Below are 6,071 nucleotides of genomic sequence, written 5' to 3'. Positions count from 1 at the left end.
GCCCGGATAGCTCAGTCGGTAGAGCATCAGACTTTTAATCTGAGGGTCCAGGGTTCAAGTCCCTGTTCGGGCGCTCAGAATCACAGATCTTTTCGGTTTTTTTTTTTCTCAAGTACTAGAAACCTGAAGGAAAAAAAATTCCTTCCCGCTGGGAAACTACCATGCAAAACCTCCATACTCGCCCAGAAATTGAGTGATTTGGGTAGTCGCTTCTTTTTCTTCTCTGAGAATGTTTATTTAGTATACTCTGAAATCAATGAAAAATGAAATTGATTCGATTTAAGGTAGAAGTACGCTGTGGCATTGAGATTTTCGTATATGTAGTAAGCTAAGAAAGGGACAAGAAAACAAGGAAACGCCCGAACAGGGACTTGAACCCTGGACCCTCAGATTAAAAGTCTGATGCTCTACCGACTGAGCTATCCGGGCACCTCGTTTTCCCCCCTCTTTGATAGTATTCTAATAAATTGCTTCTCACATAGATTAAATTTAGGTTTTAATTAGTATTAAAGTGTTTTTTTCAGCAAGATGAAGAAAAACATTCACTTTTCTATATTTTTCTCCATTTACTTAATACATGTTTTCTTCAAGTTCTTTCATAGTTCGTGTTTCTTAAATTTCCAATATTTACTAAGCTCTCTAAAACCAAGCGGTACTAAATGACAGAGATGGGCGACCAAGATGAACATTAAAAATTCAGACAGCTACAACCTTTTTTTATTACAATTCTTCTGTCTGCCATATATTACTTCCCTGTTAGGACTTCTTAATTTTAGTAATATTCTACTGAACCAGATTACAGTATTTTTCCCATATTGTTAATGAACAATATATTTCCCTTCACTAGATGATGTAGCTGTTAAATAAGCATTCCTTAGCACAAAAGAAGGAAAGATACATTTGATTCATGAATAGAGGAGCTAATATAGGAAAACAGAAGTGACTGGAAAGGTGGGTCTGAATTTAGATTGAGAGAAAGAGAGTTTAGACCTTTAATTTAGATTTTGATTCAATTTTTGCCTTTCTCCCTCTTCCCGGCAAGTTGCAGTTTTCAAGTCAGATTCACAAGGTGAATCCTTCTAAAGCAGTATAAGTGTGTACCAGTGGAAGCAACATGGAGTATTAAGAATAAAAATCTCCAGATCAGCCTAGTTTTTCCTAAAATCAACTTCATCAACCCTGACGCACAGGGTGTGGAACACAGGATTATGAAATTTCAAGACTGATAAGGGAATTCATTTTTGTTTCTGGGAACTTGAGGCTTCTGAACACAATGAACAAAATTGCCCAGCCTCAGTTGTAGGAGTTTGTTTCCTACAATTGTCTGATTCTTTTAGAACAAAGACTAACAAACTGTGTGATCCTAAACAGGCCTGGGTTTCCACATCTATAAAATGAGGGAAATTGATTAGATGACCTGTAAGATACCTTCTAAATCTAAAATTTTACTACTCTGTTACTTTTCCCACTGTCAATAAGATTAGAAGGAATAGACTCAAAATGCAACAGGAAAGAACAATTTAATTGAACAAACATCTATTGATCATCTATTATGGCTTAGGTTCTGTGCTGGCTCCAGAGTCAGAGATATATAGGACACGGATCCTGTTCACAGTCTAAGAAAGAAGGCAGACATTTAAGCAATTAACTTTAACAAAGTAATAAATGCAGTAATAAGAATTCAAGTACAGGAAGTGGCAGGAGATGAGAATGGACAGAAAGGCAGTAGGTATAAAATGAGGACAGGGGTCCCTAAGTTTTCAGGATCGGAGTTGAGTTTCAACAAGTAACTGTCAGAGGTATGCAGAGGAAATTGTAATGAGCCAAGCAGACATTTATCTATTCAGACATTTCTTGAGCACTCATGTGTTAGATACAGAAAAACTTTTTGCTCCGTTTGTTTGAATGAGATGTGGAAATGTATTATACCTAACTTTTTTTTAAGAAAGGGAAATGGTGTCTGTCCAGTGTCCTAAAGGGGCAGAAATAAAGTTTTTTTTTTTTTTTCCTGCCCAATGGCTTTGTTACATCATATTCCCTTTCCTCCAGGATAATAAACCAGTTGTTTAAATACACTGAGATTAACTCATGAATTGCTTATTGAGTACCTATTTCCACAGCAGTGAGCTAGGCACAGTGGGAAGGAAAACAATAAGTCTGGAAGGAAAATGAGGAATGAAAATTGTGTTTAGGGAATGGTGAATAAATTAATCTGGCTGGAATGGAGGGAGGTAGAGAGGAAGAGAGGGGTTAGAGACAGCTGACGGGGTTTATTTCAGGCGAAGGAGAATAATTTTATCATATAGGCAACGGCAAAGTTTGAAAGTCTAATTGAAATTTGACTTGTTAACATTGTAAAGTCACACCTGAGGTAGCATGAACTGACTCTGCTTTTGCTATGTTGCATTACAAAACGCCACCAAGTAGTGCTATCTTGTTCCTTTTTAAAAGCATGAAATCTTCCTGGAGTGCTTCATCAAGCTTCTCATTCACATTGACTATTGAACTTAATTCTCCCACCAGAGGGCAGTCTAAACTCACAGATTCTATATTTGCGGAACCCCACCCCCCCACCCCGCCCCGCCGCAAGCTAAATTTCTCCCACTAATTTTTAAAGCGACGCTCTTTGTCCTCCTACTCATCAGACTCATCGGTCTTTGGAAATCGCCATCACCTCTGTATCAGAGCTGGGAAAGGGAGGAAGAAAGGGGTCCCCAAACCAATGCCTAATGTAACTGCCTACTCAGAGACCCAGTAGTTCACCATCACTGTATACAGTCTTTGAAGTTTGAGACCATTACAAGGTACTGGGAAGATGCGTGGTACAGAGAAGTTGTTCTGAAAAGTCTCCCTTTGTGTTTTTGGCCTAATAACTCCAAACTGAGAGCAGCCTGGGTTTCTGGTGGGCTCTCCAAGCTCTCTCCCACTACCCTCCTCTCTGAGAACACAGCAAGGCTAGCAACTCAAGAATCTCGCACAGCACCTAGAGCCCAGACACTGACTTCCTTGTCATTCCACAGGGCATTTTCAGCCCTGCCCTCCTGGATGTCTCTGCTGCACTTGTGTCCACATCCCTCTTTCCTGACACTTTCTCCTATCCTCCTTTCTGACACTCTGGGGTCTCATTTCTTCCTGCTATCAACCTGGCTATTTCTTCTCGATGATCTCTTTTGCAGGCCTCTTCCTTCCTGTATATGCCCACCTGGATGATCTCACATATGCCCATAACTTTGTTGATCATCTATGAACTGAAGAGTCCAAAATTGATATCACTTGTCCACACCTCTACTTTCAATTTAGTTTCATAAATCCAAAGTCAGCTAGACATCTCCACCTAAACATTCCAGAGACACTGCAAATCCAACATGTCCAAAATTAAAGTCATGGTTGCTCCCCCAACACCTGGGACCTGTCTTACTACAGTCCCTCACGTAGTAAATGGCACCACCTACCACCAATTCCTAAGGCATCAAGTGGGGAGTAATTCTACATTCCTCCCCCTCTCTGATGATCCCTACATTCAATACATTATCAAATATTATTGATTTTGACTTCCTGACTCTCTCTTGTATCTGTCCTTTCCTTTTCACACCCCCTGCCCCAGCTTTGAGATTCTCTGATCTTGCACTCTGAATGTAGACATGGCCTCCTTGTCGAGCTCCAAGCCAGTACGCCTAACCTAGCAGGATGCCAATGGCATACTCCAATTTGACGAAACAATTTACAAAGGGCTGGCAGGGTATAGGACAACCACAAGGAAAAGTGTGCAGTACCCAGGGACCAGCAGGAAAAGGAGTTTCCACTCCCTGGCTTGAAAGTCAAAGGAAGGGAGTGAGTGATTATGTAAATTCAGAGAGAAGAGGAAAAGGAAGAGGGAGGGAGAGGGGCTGAGAGGGAGGGGGAAGCACCTGGAGGGAAGCTGTGATCTTTGGTTGAGGGTGGCAGCCAGCCCACAGTGAACCCAAAGAGAAGGATCCTGAGGAAGAAATATCCAGACCTCTTTGACCTCCTTCCTCCCACTCTCCTGCGGTGGCTCCCCACTGGCCCACCCCTTCTAGGAAGCCAGAAGGCCAAGAGTGGATCTACAGGGGCAAAGGGAAGAAAGACATGCAGTGTCTTCCAAGTCCTCCTGTGTAATATGCACATCACTGATCACATCACTCCCAGTCTACACCCTGGGTTCTCTGTCACCTACAGGACAAACCTAAACTTTTTGATATGCCCTGGTTGCTCTTATAACACAAAATTTTCTCCCTACCAAAATGCTTTATAAAGCCTTTAATATGATCCCCCAGTGACCCAGGCAGGCCTGTTTCCTGTTAGCTCTTCCCTGAAGACTCTTCACTCCAGCAAATTTGGAGCATTGGTGGCCCTGTGCTACTCTGTTCTCTCAGGCTTCTGAGCTTAGCCTGATGACAGGCACACAGTAAGCTGTCACAAATATTTGTGTTGTGATCAAGCAGTGAATGAGTGAGTGAATGAATGCATGTTTTTATCCCCTGTGGCTCTTGAGGATCATGAATAGCATCATGTAGACATCATGATACATGCAGAGCATGCTGCCTGCGGTCATCAAAATGGTCCATTACATTCTCTCCTTTGATCTTCACAACAGCCCTGAGTGGTAAGCGAAGCTGATGGAACTATTGATGCTCAGAGGGCGAATTGGACTACCCAAGGTCCCGGCACAGTGGGTAGAAAAGAAACACAAGCCTCTGTCACATCTCCTTTCATGAGCTTCTCCTCGCATTGTCTCATTCAAGGTTGCCTGCAATTAAGGGTCCTTTGCATCTGCCCAGATTTCACCTTATATGAGAACAGAACAATATCCCAAGAGATCCTTCTGAATCATGAACTCACTTTTTTATATTGCTTTCTTCCCCCACGTAGGGCTTCCTCTGGTTATTCAAATTCCCTTCCCAGCAAATATTTATCCTCCTTTGAGCTCTGGAGTCTCTTCCAATTCTATAAGTCTATGAATCTAAGACTTGTGTTGGGTTTGTTGAAGTCTCATATTAGTGAGGAAATTTTAAAAGGCCCCTGATATTTTTAAAAGGGCCTTTCCAACACCCTTAAAAAAAAAACCCCCACAAAACTCCAGTGAACCCAAAACAGGCTGGAAGAGTAGCTTTTAACAAATATTTAAAAGCTACTAGGGGCAGCTTTGCAGAGAAGCTGCAGAAGGGGCAGGTTTGCCGATGTTTCCCTGGGAACCCTGGCTGCAGAGTCCTGGGTATCTGATCAGAGGCTGGGAGTCTTGAGCCTTAGATACCTGAAGGGGACTGCAGGGGAGGGAGGCTGAGAACCAGGTGTTGATCATCGTCTGGCAAGAAAGAAAGAAGGAGGGCCCTGGGGGAGAAAAAGATTCAAGTTTTGAGGAAAATGTACTTTGAGATCAGAGATCATAGTTATTATGCAAACCAAATGCAAATGAGGATCTGGCCAACTATTTGTTTCTTTGGGTGGAGCCCTTAGGAAAATTCTTCTAGAGACCACTGCTCAAACAAAGGTACTGAGTCAAAATTTTAAATATAACACACTATGAAAGATTTTTTTCCCCTGCGATAGTTGGGTTGGAGGACCTACTACCACCGCTCCCCCCTCAGGTTGTAGATTGCTATTTTCTGGGGCTCGGGTCAGACAACCCACTAGGGCGAGTAGAAAAACTAATGAGCCTGAATGTGCAAAGCGCCGAGACAGCTTCCCCCCACCGCCACCTCCATCCTCAAGGTAGGGGCTCCTTCCGGCATCTCTATCTTAATGATGGGGGGAAAATTCCGCAAACCGATAACTGTACCTCAAAACTCTGTCATTTCCAGTAGAATGATTTGGCATTCATCTGACACAGAGCAAAGGGGTCCCAGCAGGGAAAAGTAACGACCATCTGCAAAAACCCTCACGCAAGTGGGAAGTGGAAATCTTGGCTCTTGGATTCCCGAAGCACAACTTGACGCCAGCGCTTTTCTCTTCCCCCACGCACTGGGAGGGGAGGGAGGGAAGGAGGGAGGGGAGGGAAGGAGGGAGGGGAGGGAGGGAGGGAGAGGAGGAGAGGAGAGGAGAGGAGAGGAGAG

The 6,071-nt window shown here is 43.2% G+C and overlaps 2 non-coding genes across 2 annotated transcripts; one reads left to right on the top strand and one right to left on the bottom strand.

The window, feature by feature from the left end:
• Positions 1–73, top strand: TRNAK-UUU (transfer RNA lysine (anticodon UUU)). Its single transcript has one exon. It is a non-coding gene; the product is annotated as a tRNA-Lys (tRNA).
• A 283-nt stretch (positions 74–356) lies between these two features.
• Positions 357–429, bottom strand: TRNAK-UUU (transfer RNA lysine (anticodon UUU)). Its single transcript has one exon. It is a non-coding gene; the product is annotated as a tRNA-Lys (tRNA).
• Positions 430–6,071: the final 5,642 nt, after the last annotated feature.

Source organism: Balaenoptera ricei, chromosome 1 (genome assembly GCF_028023285.1).
Source record: "Balaenoptera ricei isolate mBalRic1 chromosome 1, mBalRic1.hap2, whole genome shotgun sequence".
Taxonomy (NCBI): Eukaryota; Metazoa; Chordata; class Mammalia; order Artiodactyla; family Balaenopteridae; genus Balaenoptera; species Balaenoptera ricei.
This window is presented reverse-complemented; position numbering and strand designations above follow the sequence as displayed.